This window comes from Leuciscus leuciscus, assembly GCF_965113295.1.
Source record: "Leuciscus leuciscus genome assembly, chromosome: 1".
NCBI classification, from domain to species: domain Eukaryota; kingdom Metazoa; phylum Chordata; class Actinopteri; order Cypriniformes; family Leuciscidae; genus Leuciscus; species Leuciscus leuciscus.
In genome coordinates this window covers 42,005,948-42,021,681 of record NC_138725.1, presented here as the reverse complement: position 1 = coordinate 42,021,681, position 15,734 = coordinate 42,005,948, and the positions used below count along the sequence as shown (strand labels likewise).

Sequence of the window (15,734 nt, the reverse complement as noted above, 5' to 3'; positions counted from 1 at the left end):
GAATCATTCATCAAACGCAATTTTAAAAAAGAATCCTAATAATTTTTTTTTTTTAAATAGACCACAGCAATTAACATTGTCAAAATCTCTAGTAAATGACATTGTTTTGTAGTTGTCTATTCAGAATCGTGGGAGAAGAGATCTCTATTTAAATTACCGAACCAACCCGTAAAAGTTAACCGTCACAAAAACCTGTAGCCTCCATCAATAACATTTGGCTGATTTCTGAACATTTTTAACTAGTGAAGACACAAAACGTCTTCACAAACTGATTATCAAGGTATCTCTCTCAATTAGGGAGGACATTTGGCCCTCAAGTATAGCAAAACCTGCACGCACACACACACACACACACACACACACACACACACACACACACACACACACACACACACACACACACACACACACACACACACACACACACACACACACACACACACACACACACACACACACACACACACACACACACACACACACACACACACACACACACACACACACACACACACACACAGTGCTTCCTGACCCACCAGAGGGGACAGGAACCCTAACCTTTGACCTTAATTGCTCACATTCCAGGTAAACCTATCCAGCCCGACCATCTGCACTCACTTTTATTGCCCCATCCCATGACTCAACCACTCCTTTAAGTGTGTGGGGAGGGGGTGTGTGAGTATGGGAAATCTGTACGTTTTCCATGTCTTTAGGCTGTGTATATATTGCTGGGGGGAGGAAGAGACGTCCTCCAATTTCACATTCTGTCAGGAAACCCTCTGCAGCCAGAGCCTGGCCAACCAGCGGCAATCCCTCCACCCAGAGCACGTGCCTTCCCCAACACCGCCTGAGACAATACAGCAGCTGCCCGAGTGACAAAGCACAACTCTGAGAGGCTGGGACGACCCTCACCAGCATTTGGTGGCTGTTTCTCTGTGTGTGTGTGTGTGTGTGTGCGCGCTCCTGCATTCAAACATAGATGGGATTGGGGAGGGTAGGGGAGTGAGGAGAACAAGGGGGATGGGAGGAATGGATGAGAAGACGGTGGCGGCGGCAGAGAGCGCCTTCAGATTTCTGAGCCCATTAATCATCTGAACGTTTGAGAAGCCCAAGCCAACAGGGACCTGGCTGGAGAGAACAGGGACAAGTAATCTGCTCTGCCTGCGTGTGTGTGTGTGTGTGTGTGTGTGTGTGTGTGTGTGTGTGTGTGTGTGTGTGTGTGTGTGTGTGTGTGTGTGTGTCTGCATCAGGGAGGAGAATAAACGGTAAAGCAGTTGAGAGTGAGCTCATGAAGAAATGAGGGAAGTACAGGATACCCAAAAAACAAGACAATGAAAGGCTTTCATGTGGCCCATTGAGTGAAAGACTCAAAAAGAGCTCTCCTCTCTTCCCCATCTGCTGCTAACGTAAGCCTCCTGTGGCACACAAGAGACATCTGTCGTTTGCGGCGGTGTGCCCTGCGCTGACACAGTAGCCATACACTGGCACACAAGAGCACCAACAGACACCTTGACCCTTCTCTGTCTCCTGTCAAACAGCCGCTGCGCTGCACACACCCGTCGCAACTCGTACACGCTCACAGCAGCACACACGTCCTCTGGAGGACACAGATCTTCTTCAAAAGGGCACAAGCAGAAACAAGTCAACTATGTTTTGACACCGATACAAACACTCATGCACACAAGCCCTAAAGACTAGCTGAAAATGTTTGATGCCTGGTGTAGTTTTGTAAATGTATGAATAAGATAAATTACACTCAACATAAAAGTCCCGCCTTCCTTTAAATGGCCAATTTCCTTTTTTGTTTAAACTAAAGCACTCAACTTGAGCAGCCTGAAAAAGACTGTTTTTAGTGTGATTTTATCTTAAACCATTTCTGACGGCACTACTGTAAGATTTTATTTGTGATTAGAAATACACTACCAGTCAAAAGTTTGGGGTTACTTGGGGTATTACAATTTAAAATAAGGGTTTCGTATTGTATTTTATTTTAAAATATAATTTATTCCTGTGATGCAAAGCTGAATTTTCAGCATCATTACTCCAATCTTCAGTGTCACATGATCATATTGCCAGTTGATCAATTTAAAACATCCTTGCTGTAAAGTATCAGGTCATATATATATATATATTACATATAAAAAAATGTTTTCTCCTTACTGACCTCAAACTTTTAAAAGGTAGTGTATGTTTTATGACACGCACATCCAGAGCACAAGCTCCCATTACATTAACGTTCACACAACAGATACAATAGTTTAGACTGTTTTTCGATGCACTTTCACTGGGCATTAACCTAGAGATCAATAGCCTAAGTAAGATAATAACAGAACGAGCGTCCGTTCAAGCATGATTACTATATTGTACTGGGAACTACATCGTTTTTATTTGCTATACAATCTAAAAGTGCACTTTAGTTAACTGAGGATACATAAAGCAAACAGACTAAAGCCTCCCAAACAAGAGGGGGATCAAAGGATTTTCAGCAAAGATGGAAACAGTTCAGCAGTAAAGGTCCTGAAACTGAAGAGCTGCTGTGCATTAAACAAACATACCACTGATCCATATTATACACTGAGAAACTGACGAAGAGATTTATTCTCTGCTGTCCTAAATTAAGAGTCTGACGAGCACAAATTGTGATGTTTTAAAGACTGATCTTTAAGTGTTGGTCCTAACACGCTGTAGCTTTTAAATTCATTATTATTCCTTTTGTCCCCACTTACGTTAGCCAAGTTTTTTTTTTTTTGATTTTTACAAACATTTTGCACCCTCTCTCTGATCCTTAAGATTTAAACTGTCAGCGAGGAGCATTTTCTCCAACCTGCAAATTCACTGTCATTTAAAGTACAGTTTTAAACTTCTAAAATAGCCTATTTTTAAAGTAATTGTAAGAAGACTCATCAAAAAAGATCCACGCTGAAATGCGCAACACAAATGATTAAGATCAGTCTGAAAAGATCAGCGACACGGTTAAAAATAAACTTCTGCTACTTGTTTCTAAAGTTGGGATTCCTCAGAAAGATGCGCAGCGGGGCAGAAGCGAGACACAGCCAGGAACACGAAGTTTTGAGAAAAGTTCCTTGATATTATATAAGAAAATGTATTGTTCTTAAAATACAGTGAGGATGTAGAACTTCCCGTAGTTTGATACGTCAACAGCTTCAACACATACAAGACATAAATACCAAAAATAAATTGTAATAATTATTATATACCCCAAATTATTCTGACACCAGTTATAATTTCTTATATTTTTTTAATTAGTGGGTGCAGGACACTATAATTAATTGATGTAAGTCAGGATAAAATAAAGTAAACTCTGACATATTATACCCAAAAATTACTCATACAGAGGACTATCCGGTAAAATCTATAAAAATTTGGGACCAAAAGTGATTCAGACACTTTGACCTGACCATGTTTTGCTTAAGTGTTTTAAAAAAAAAAAAAAAAAAATCGGGTAAAATCTTACTAAAGTGAGCTTACTAAAAAAAACGTTGTCTTGCTTCAAAAGCAGGACACAGTCCAATAAAATATGTCTGGTAGAAAGGGGGATATTGCAGACCATACATGGAGTTGGATCTTCACCTTTCAGCAGAAATGACTTGAATGTTGATTCAGTAGCAGTCACAAACAAAATTAGATGTGATGACAGCCAAATAAATGCATGCACAAAATATAATAACGTAAAATATAATACAATAATTTATTTAGTAATTGCTTGTGCATTTTACTTTATATTACTGCCATTGTTTTAATACATTACATTTTGGTTGTGGCATGGTGTTAAAGGGGTGGTATAATGCCCTTTTCACAAGATGTAACATAAGTCTTTGATGTCCCCAGAGTGTGTATGTGAAGTTTTAGCTCAAAATACCCCACAGATATTTTTCAATAGCATGTTAAAATTGTCACTTTTTGAGGGTGAGCAAAAACAGTTTTTGTGTCTGTCCCTTTAAATGCAAATGAGCTGCTGCTCCCCAAAAAGGGGGCGGAGCTTCAAGAGCTTGTGTCCTTTTAACCGTTAACGGACATGCACTGAAAAATTCAAAAACTTTTAGCATTTTATGTTCAAACCGGAGTCAGACAAAGATGGAGACTCAAGAAGAAGTGACATGTAGAATGCAATAGGTCGTTTCTGAATGGTTAGCTGATGAGTTTATGTAGCTGATGTGGAGTTAACCATCTTCTAGTCATTGATTAGCATATTCTGTCATGATAATCTATAAATGAGTTCCCGGGGGCGGGGTTTATGTAAATTTTAGGGTTGGTGATGTCACTAACCCAGGAGGAAGCTTGTGTAGTCCCTACCAGCCGTTTGTTGTAGTCCTTAAAAAACTATTTCTTTAAAAGAAAATATCTCCCTTTGCTTTGAACTTCGTGCGTCGTAACTTTGCAGATGTTGTTTATGCTCAAACAGCAACATTACACACTAACTAAAGTTAGAAAAATGAAATCATAATCAGCTTTAACCCTGTGAGACACCAAATCACCATGTTTGGAAGGACTGCCTCTCAAAGTATATATGTTTGCTGTGAAAATGTAATAAAAGCATTCAGACTACAGAGACATGATCATGATCTAACGTACACAAAGCCCACATTTTATAAAGCCGTTAGCCTATTTGGCAGACATTATTTAGAGATTAAGCTTTTATTACCCGGCAGGAATTATGACGGGACTGAATGGAAGAAGCTGTCAGGTTATTGACTCACATTTTTGTCTCTCGTGTGAAGAGTCTCTTATCTGTGCGCACGCATCTTCTCCAAGAGCACTCAGCAGAAGAGCTGCCTTCACGCGGTCCAGAGAGAAGTCACCAGCTCAGACGCAGGCTACGCTGATCACACGGTACGAGGGCCACTACTGTAGACAGACAGAGAGAGACAGACAGATGAGTGACTTGTTTGAAGTCTTCACACATTTAACAGCAGCACACTCACAAAGCACTCTTTCTGCACCTCAAACTCTCATTCACTGATACGCACGATCAAACGGGCTGCAGCTTCCCTGATGCCTTTTAGAAATTACATTTAAATCACTCATTACGAAAGGCACCTTTTGCTCTGATACATTCAAAGATGTTGCGTACACATCACAAGGGGGTGTGCAAAACTACCTTTTTAAAAATGACTAGTTGGTGGGTCACCTGAATGCCTACTCAACTAATTGGTCTTAAAAGGGATGGTTTGTCTTCGTTCTCATGCAGTTCTTTTTTCCAAGCGAAACACAAAAGGAGATATTTTGAAGAACGTTTTGTTTTGGTACATGCAATGAAAGTCAGTGGGGTACAAAACCACATTGACTTTCATTGCAAAAAACATTTTTCAAAATGGGGAGTAAATTATTTTTGAAACCCTTTTAAGCAGAAGGCCTGTATTATTAGGATGATTTTGGGTTCACCTGACACCCTATACACATTGCGGGGCGTTCTTGTGTTCAAATGACTGGAATGGAACAGATTGAAGACAAATTCTTAAAAACTGGACTATTTACCTTGAGAAGTCATTTTGAAAGTGCAACACTTAAGGTGGAAACGCAATGGCCATGGGAGTCTGTCTGAACGTGTGTGGCTGTCGCAGTGGTGAACTAGACGAGATTCAATTTAAATATGCAATTTTTCTGAGAGACTTTAACCAAATCATGCCATCTCCACGCCACTTAAAACATCAAAACAACAACAAAAAAATAGGGATGCACAATAAATCAACCACCATATTGGTATCGGCCGATATACAGTATCTCACGAAAGTGAGTACACCCCTCACATTTCATCAAACATTTTAGTACATCTTCTCAAGGGACAATACTATAGAAATAAAACTTGGATGTATTTTAGAGTAGTCAATGTGCTGCTTGTACAGCAGTATAGATTTACTGTCCTCTGAAAATAACTCAACATACAGCCATTATTGTCAAAATAGCTAGCAATAAAAATGAGTTCACCCTAAGTGGACATGTCAAAACTGTGTCCAAAGTGTCAATATTTTGTGTGAGCACCATTGTTATCTAGCACTGCCTTAATCCTCCTGGGCATGGAGTTCACCAGAGCTGCACAGGTTGTTGCTGGGACCCTCTTCCACTCCTCCATATTATGACATCATGGAGCTGCTAGATGTTAGACATGGCAGTTCTCCACCTTCAGCTTGAGGACGCCCCACAGGTGCTCAATAGGGTTTAGGTCTGGAGAAATACTTGGCCACTCCATCACCATCACCTTCAGCTTCCTCAGCAAGGCAGTTGTCATCTTGGTGGCGTGTTTGGGGTCGTTATCATGCCGTTCGGCCCAGTTTCTGAAGGGAGGGCATCATGTTCTGCTTCAGAATGTCACAGTACATGTTGGAATCCATGTTTCCCTCAATGAAGCGCAGCTCCCCAGTACCAGCAGCACTCATGCAGCCCCAGACCACGATGCTACCACCACCATGCTCGACTGTAGGCAAGATACAATGTTCTTGGTACTGCTCACCAGGGCGTCGCCACACATGCTGGACACCATCTGAGCCAAAGAAGTTTATCTTAGTCTCAGCAGGCCACAGGACTTGGTTCCAGTAATTCATGCTCTTGGAGAGGTTGCTTTCAGCAAACTGTTTGCAGGCTTTCTTGTGAGCAAGCTTCAGAAGAGTTAGGGTTAGGTCCTACTGGGACGACGGCCATGCAAACAGACTTGTTGCAGTGTGCGGCGTATGGTCTGAGCACTGACAAGCTGACCTTCCGCTTCTGCAACCTCTAAAGCAATGCTGGCGGCACTCATGCGTCTGTTTTTTGAAGCCAGCTTCTGCACCTGAAACACAGCACGAGGACTCAACTTCTTTGATTGACCCCTGCGAGGCCTGTTACGAGTGGAACCCATCTTGGAAAACCTCTGTATGACCCTGGCCTGTACTGTAACTCAGCTTCAGGGTGTTACCGATCTTATAGCCTAGGCCATCTTTGTGGAGAGAAACAATTCTAATTCTCAAATCCTTAGAGAGTTCTTTGCCATGAGGTGCCATGTTGAACATCCAGTGTTCAGTATGAGAGAATTGTACTCAAAGCACAAATTTTAACTGCTCTAATACAAGATGCACAAATTTGATGCCTTTTATTGCCAGCTATTTTGACAATAATGGCTGTATGTTGAGTTATTTTCAGAGGACAGTAAATATATACTGCTGTACAAGCAGCACATTGACTACTCTTAAATATATCAAAGTTTCATTTCTATAGTATTGTCCCAAGATATATTGTGATTGTGAAGATATACTAAAATGTTTGCTGAAATGTGAGCGGTGTACTCACTTTTGTGAGATACTGTATGTTCAATGTAAACGTTATCGACCAAAAACAAAAATGTGGTTGATATATTAAAGCCAATAAATAATGGATTATTTCCTTCAGCTGAGACAGTTCAGATGCACACTGTTGGCCATCATTGTTTTAAATTGCTTGAAATATGATTGGAATCACATTGAAAAGGAAAATAGTTAAGTGCAACATGTGCAGCACAAATCTGTCATTTAGGCTACATAAAATTATAATGAGAACAACTGTAAAAGAATGTTGTGAATTCTTTGGCGCCCGTATTTTAGCATGTTTTTACAGGAAGAGCGCATCCACAAAGGAGTTACACCATCATGAGCACAGTCAGGTTTGTTTGTGCATTTGCAGTATTTTGTTTTGTAAGAACGGAAAACGCAAAAGTGCTGTTAGAAACTTAGAACACCGTTATCTTTGTGTCTCTGAAACGTCTGTCAGCGCGTTTTCCCACTCGAGCATAAATTGCTGCCGGCACCCCTGCATGTGTGTATTATTGTTTTTCTCAACATAAACGTGAAACAATATAAACACGATAATCATATGCTGACTCGAGTGTATAATGTGTACGTTCTGTACGATAACTGGTGAAGTCTGCTTTATTAGGCGTTTTTTTCCGTTCGTGCTGCTTGAGCTTAAATGCTTTTGTTCTTTATATTTTTTGTTCTTTATATTTTTTGTTTACACATAGGCCAACTGTTTAATGTTTTCAACTGAAAGAAAACTTTAACATAGCCTATATTGTAAGCTTGTTGTGTATATTGCCTAATCGTAAGCTTGTTCAGAAATGGTGACAAAAACGTTTAAAAAATTTAACTTAAATAACGTATTTTTCATTAAACGTCATTTAAATAACTGAATATTCGATTTTTATGAGCCTGAATATTCGATTTTTATGAGCCTGAATATTCGAATGCAATATTTTTTAAATATACCCATCCCTAATATATATATATATATATTTATATGTCTGATGTGTCATATAGAATGCATTAGGTTAAGTAAATTAACGCTGTAGCAAAGCACTTCGGTTTACCGTAGTGCTGTAGCTGTGCGTCGATGACGTCGACGTCAAAATTTCGTCGACGTCATATTTTTGCGTCGACACTTCTTTATTTTTTTTATATTTTTTTTTTTGCACCATTCCCGGAGGTACAGCTCGCCACACACACCACCCGCCGTGTTTTTCTGTCATGTTTTCTCCCTTTTTTTCCCAAACCGCGACAAACGCCAGTCTCCTTTCTCTGCAGAATGCTATAAATCCGCTCAACCAATCACAGCGCACCATTCCACACATTGTAAACAGTAACGCGACGCTTTGAATACACCCGGCATCCTAGTTTTCCTATCTACTTTGTACTTTTTGATCAACAAACAAACAAAAAAATTTATACATTTGACGGCATTGATGAACCTGTGGTGGTTTCTGCGGTAGGGAAGAAACATAAGCCATCGAAATCTAATCATTTACGTGAGGAGATTAAGAAGATGAGGCACGCGGGAGGAGGAAAAATGCCGACTGTTGCTTGTTCTCACACGACAGCCTCAAACTTCTGTCACGCTGACACGTTAATCCCAGGGGATCTTTTAAAAAACTTTGAATTCTTGTACTCAGTCAACGAAAACCGAGTAGGACCAAGCAGGACCACTTTACAGCTGATCGCCGTCAAAAAAGTTCAGGAGGTATTTCTTAGCGATGGCTAATTGAATGTATTTTAGTCCAGTACGTGCCTGTATATAAGATTAGTATTGACCGAGTTCAGAGCCTGTCATATGTGGATCAACTTACTTTGTTGTGTATTTTCAACAGTTTCAATATGAAAAATAACTTTTATATTGATTCAATGGATTAATTGCTATAGATGGACACGCGAGACGCGACACATTCAGAATTAATAAACTTTTAGTAAACTACAGAACAGCGCAAGCGGGAAGCGGCGCACCTCACGCGGGCAGGGCTTCTTCAAGCGCGAATGAGAACAGTTTCGTGGGGGATGCCAGGTGTGAAAAAAAAAATACAAATAATATTTGAATGTCAAATTTTCAAATCGAATACCAACTCACCGAACGAATATTAGAATATTCGGGCCCAGCCCCATTTAGTTGCAGTGTTTCAGTGCATTGTTACGGGAAGAGCGCATCCACAACAGGAGTTACACATTCTGACTAGCACATAACTTAGGCCTAGTTCAAGATCACTTGTGCATTCGCATCCTTTTGCGCAGATATAAGTTGTAATATTATATTAATGCTATATAAATATCTGATTAATCTCATATAGGTTTTGTTAAGTATCTTATATCTAATTATTTTCATATCAGTGCATCCCTAAAGACTGATATAGTATTTTCTTATACGGCACTCTCCAATTATCATTGTTTTATTTATAACTTAAAGAAATATTTTTATCAGTGGAACTTTTCCTAAATAATTCAGCCCTAAAAGGATTTTGCTGTTTAAAACATCTTCAGAGTAAAAAAAAAAGTAATGTTTCAGCTTTGTTCTTTTCCATGCAGATGCACTCCTCAAGAAGATACAAGGAAATTTCTGTTTCTCTTCTACCATCCATTCACTTCTGCTCCCCTCATTCAGAGCAGAGGTCACATCCTAAATGAGGCCAATGATGGAGTTGCTATGGCAACAAAAACTGCAAGGAGGGAAAACAACCAGACCTGCGCGCACACACACACACAGAGGAGTTCCAGTCAACAAGAGCACTCAAATACACTCTACAAGATCACTGTAAAGTTACAACCAAGCAGACAACACTGGCCTACAGTCATCTGTACATTAAGACACATCTAATGCTGTTTGTGTTTCTCCCCTAGCCTGACCTCTGCCCTGCTATCTCTGTGCACTTTATGCTGTCTGAGGGCGATGTACAGTCACACAGCTGATAGGCCTATTCGGACGGGACTAGTTTAACATGGAGAGGTGGGGTAAAGTAATAATTACCAGAGCTTCTCTGTGATTTTAGTCCGCGTTTTTTCAAGTATGGCTTTCAAAGTTGCGCTCTAGACGCTGGGACGAGTCTGTGGCAAAACTCAAGTGTTTTCCACATACAATTCAGATCAAGACCGAAAGCACTTGTTAGAGGCACGAAACATCTTTTAGCGTTAGATAATTGCCTATCACCAACACAATCCAATATGAAGTCACTTAATACATCGTTCGACCGGACATAACTTTTATATTATATATATATACACAGTATATATATAAAAACATAGGTTATAGCCTATGTGTTTGCGCATGTGATGTCAGGAAGCAACATAATACGCACATGAAGACATGAGGGTGACGGCGCTGCGCAAATCGAGTTACCCCTCCCACTTCTGTTTCTGTTTTACAAACATTTCATACGCACATGTCGGTGATGTCGCTCTGAATTTAGGCAAGTCAAATGAATTGTAGTTCCTAATATCAATTTAATAACAATACTAGCTTTATAATAATAATAACAACAATAACAATAATAATTCTACATAGAAAACGAGCCAATTATCGTAATTATATCGTCAAAGGCATCTGCCATCAGCGATAACTATCGTCGATACGCGACACTATCGTCTATCGGCACAACCCTAGTGTAAACCACAGGGTTTAGGGTTTCAGGTAGGCCTACATTAGAGTTTATTTAACAACAGAAACTGAATAATCAAATGTAAAAATAAAACACTGCTTAGTTTTCACTATATGAATTGTGAGTGATTTTCTGTCTTTTATTCATGAACCCAGTTATTGCAAGCTGTTGCGATATGCATATCGTGATATATACATTCGCGATATTTTGAAAGAGGTTCATGATAGGGGGGTTTGTCAGGGGGCTGGTTGACACTGTTCATTCATAGGAGGTCTCACATTTGGCTGATCACAAAAAGTAATCCATAACACTGCAAAGCTGCTTTCACTTGTCATTTTCCCCCTGATGTTTTGAATATTTAAATGGAGAGTTTGTTTGTGTGTTATTTAACTCGATGCCCGATTCTGTGGACCTCGCTCATTTTTGGTGACGCAATATATTGCCCATTGTTTACATAAAAATGAACGTCACCAACATTTTGTCGATCGCTCTGCCTCTGTCATCTTATCAGCTCTCCATGTTGGAGGCGAAAGCAGGGCTCAGGCAGCTCCTTCATACACAGAGAGGACATTGACAGGTGAAAAGGCGGTGTCATTTGAAATATTACGGTGTTTTTCTGACATCTACAGACAGTTTGGAAGTAAAAGTCTAAATGCACTCAGTTTTTAAAAGCAGCAATCCACTGTTCCGGTGCAAATATTAACCTGACAGCAGACAGCGTCTCTTTCACAGCTTCATAGAGAACGCGTTTTCCCATTGTTTTTCTATGTAAACATGTGCAAGACGGATATTTTATTTTTGATACTGATTCCAGTATCTAAATATTCTTAATAAAAAAAGGTTTTTTTTTTTTATTGTCATTTGAACGCGTGTAGACCCACTTGCATTATGTTGTTTTATTATGATTATATATTAAGTGGCATAAAGTGGTCTTAAAATGACAATATCATTTATCGCAATTATTTCAGGAACAATATAATCACTCAACAAAAAGAAGTTATTGTAACAGGCCAAGCTCCAACCCTAATAAACACACCTGATCCAGCTAATCAAGGTCTTCAGGATTACTAGAGGTGAGTTGGAGCTGGCTGGAGCCAAACTCTGCAGGACAATGGCCCTTCAAGGAGCTGAGTTTGAGATAAGTAGATATTTAAGTACTTAAATAGTCCCTCCTTTTCATGATTAGTGATTACAGTGGAAAAGTCACATTTTTGCAATTCTGCATAATTTGCCACAGCAAAATGATTGCAAAAAACGCAATACTAAATGGCATGGGATGCAGGACTCGACAGTAAGGACTGAACTACGCTCGCGACAGCTGACGGAACGGTCACTTGCCCGATCGGGCCAGTGCTGTACCATTACGAAAGTTTATCATTTGCACGTGTTTTTACGCCTTGCCAGTTTACATATTCAAGTGCAAAAAGATGCGAAAGAGAACTCAATTTTGTATTCCTGCGCTGTGAGTTTTGTGCGTTTCACATCCCAAGTGTGTGCCCAGAAAGCCATGTCTAATAGTGCACCCGTACTTTACAGAGAAAAGAAGGTCAGCGAAAAAATCTGTAGAAGGAAAAGCTCTTGCAGGTGTTGTTGTTTTTTTTCCTACGTGTTACTATTTCTGTTAGAAATTTTAAATTTAAAAAAATTTCACGTTTAAAAAAAAAACAAATTATTTAGGATATTTATTTTTTGACAGCATTACCAGTATCTAAATATTCTAAAGAATCATTTAAAAAAAAATTATGGGACAATATATCGTGTTACACATGTTATTGTATCAGTTATCATGACAGGCCTATTTGAGCCACTTTGCCTGCAGTCTGCACGTAACCTAGGCCCAGTGAGCAAAATTGCTAAGTGACAAATTACTTCCAAACAACACACAAAAAAAATCACTTTAAATCAGCATGAAATTGAAGTTGCAGTAGTATTTTCTTCCCCATTGTGACGCATATCCGAGTGAAACGGCTCCCTGAACAGACTTTAAAAAAAAAGCAGGACTTGATATTGTCCATCAAGAATTGATTGGATCATTCTGGTTTGCTATTGCTGTGATCTTGTGTGAGTGACAGGTTGCCTAGTGCCAGTAAACAAGTCATCAGAGAAAATATATCGTTGCAAGTTATTTCGATTATAGATTACCAGGGTAGGCTACATAAATTACAAAAATATATATATATATTGATGTGCACGGATAAATTATTTTTATTTGCAATATTCCATTAAAAAAAAAGTCATTTTTTAATTTAATTGTCCCTTTAATAAGCGACCAAAATTGCCAAGTAACTAAAAATCACATCCGAACACAAAAGCAAATCACGCAAGGAAACCTGTCAGTCATCCAGCAGCTGTCAATCATAGAGCTATGATGTCAGATAACAAACACACCACAAATATATGCTCCTCACACAAGTTTACGTGTCTAACAAAAAGTGTTTACTGGCTGCATTTAATATTCCGAATATCTAAACCGCGCAATAATCGTTTATCTGATATTTCTGCAACAAAATCTTTAGATTCACTGACTCTGAGCGCAAACCGAAAGCTAATAACGCTAACGTTACTGACATGACAAGAGCTCTATCGAAACTGACACCGTTTTTAACAAAACACACTTTAATATAAAGAATAATAATACTACTAACCACGGAAGGATAGAATTTAAATATGCCTATTGACTCTCTCACATTTTCATGTAAACGTAAAGGTTGTGTGTTTCTCCGTTACACGGAGAAGCAATACAAAATGGCGACTGCGGGCAGCTCGGATGAGTCCTTAACACGCAAAGTCGCTAAACACCAAGGCCATGCCGTTAATATTAACGTTAAACGAGCTCATGTCGAATTAAAACATTTACTAGGAGGGTTCAATGAGGTTGAGGCACTGTAATAGGCCTTAAGAGCATGCAAATAAGCCACATATTTCCTCCGACCCGCTATCAATGCTAGCGGTGTGTGACACGGACTCGTCCGGCGTCGTGCACGTATCTCAATGTGTGTGTGCGTGCACACGATCAAAACACACACTCTCACCCCAGACCAAAAGCGTGAAACAACCACGGTCCACATTATTACACATCTGTCAATGTCAGACGCTCGAAACGAGCGCAGATCAAATGAACCCGAGTTAATTAATCTGACCGTGCGTTAATGTACGCACATTCTCGTACAATTCTACGTCAAATCCACAAGCATTCCCGCACAGGGAAACGTGAGATTTGTGCGAAGCTGCGCAGAGCAGGGATGCGATGCTGTGCTAGCTTTAACCAGCAAACGGCCTAATGCTAATAAACAACCTCAGGGCCCTGCATTCCTCGCTTTCTTTGACGCACACGCGATGTAGGTGTCGTAATTCAGCACTAAAACACAAATGCAACGAGCCCAAGAACAAAATGATATCCAGACTGACCCGTTGTCATGAATGAGTTTGTCTTTCCTAGCAGCTAGCGTTAGCACTCGGCGACACACAGGCCGCTTTCACCGCGCGCGCACCAGACAATCATTTCAGCGCTGATTAGCGCGCTTGACCGTTACACGAAACGACGCAGCACATGCTGGGACCGTTAATAAGAAATAATCGCTTTGCATAAGTGTAAAGGCTGCTTGTTTATTTACCTTCTTTATTTTGTTGTGAGGGCGCGCGGGCTCTTTCTCTCCCACAATCCAGAACAAACAGATCGAGACGTCGGTGACGTCATGCGCGCGGAGGACGCACAGGACGTGGGAGGACAGCGAGCGCTCCTGTCTGTCACACGTGTGTAAGATCACCTAAAACCCCTCTCAACTCTGATCTCTTCCGTTTGCCCTTTGATCGATGTCATTTAAACACCCTCTGAAGTAACAATAACAATAAAATATATGCTGAAATATTTAAATAAATAACACTTCCGCTCTAAAATGCCTTTAGTAGCTATATTATTCATTTCATGAAATAAAGTCTCAAAATCGATGGTGTGAAGGAGGTCTGACCTATTAAAAAATATTAAGCTTTACCTATAAATATGAAGACATTTAAAGTGTAATTTTGGCCACCCCTAAAATGGTTCATAACATAGAAAACCCATTTAAAGGGATAGTTCACCCAAAAATGTAAATGCTGGAATCATTTACTCACCCTCATGATGTTCCAAACCTGTATGAATGTCTTTCTTCTGTTGAACACAAACAGTTGATGGACCCCATTGACTTCCATAGTATTTTTCCATACTATTGTCTACCGTCATATTTTGGTTACCCAAAATTCTTATTCTTCAAAATATCTTATTTTGTGTTCAACAGAAGAAAGAAATTCATACAGGTTTCGAAAAACTTGAGGGTGCGAAAATAATGACAGAATTTTCATTTTTGGGTGAACTGTCACTTTAAGGACGTGCATTTATTGAACGTGCGGAGCAAGAGCATAGCGTAAATGTCTACAATGGAATAAGAAAAAGGCACTGAGACTTCAATCACAAGTGAACACACCACGTGACCACGAGCCAGAGAAAGAGAACAAATAAGAATACTTCTTTAATACTCAGTGAAGAAAAGTTCGTTTAGGGTTGTTTGCACTGTCAGCGTTTATTCTGTGGCAGTGATTATATTAAGTAAATTATAATATTAAGTATATTTATAGATTAACATTAATAGAAAATAACACCTACTACGATCATTTTTATAAGGAGAAGTTGAGCTTATGTTTTAATAGCCAACAATTAGGCTATTGGTACAAAAGTAGGCTACGTGCCGTCATTATGTTGGTAGGCTACATTTATATTATAATGTCTTGCAATTAAACCCGGCACTTTAATTGCAAGGAATTTACGTTTAAATGTCACTTTTATTTCGTTGATGCACATTAGGCCTACTAGTCTTGT

The 15,734-nt window shown here is 39.6% G+C and overlaps 1 protein-coding gene across 1 annotated transcript in view; it reads right to left on the bottom strand.

Annotated features, from left to right (window-relative positions):
• brd4 (bromodomain containing 4) overlaps positions 1-14,634 on the bottom strand; it is a 55,917-nt gene extending 41,283 nt beyond the window's left edge. The window contains exons 1-2 of the mRNA XM_082137588.1: positions 14,494-14,634; positions 4,719-4,866 (exon numbers count right to left, since the gene is read on the bottom strand). The gene's annotated coding sequence lies outside the window, so the exon portion shown is untranslated. The remainder of the gene's footprint in view (positions 1-4,718; positions 4,867-14,493) is intronic.
• Positions 14,635-15,734: the final 1,100 nt, after the last annotated feature.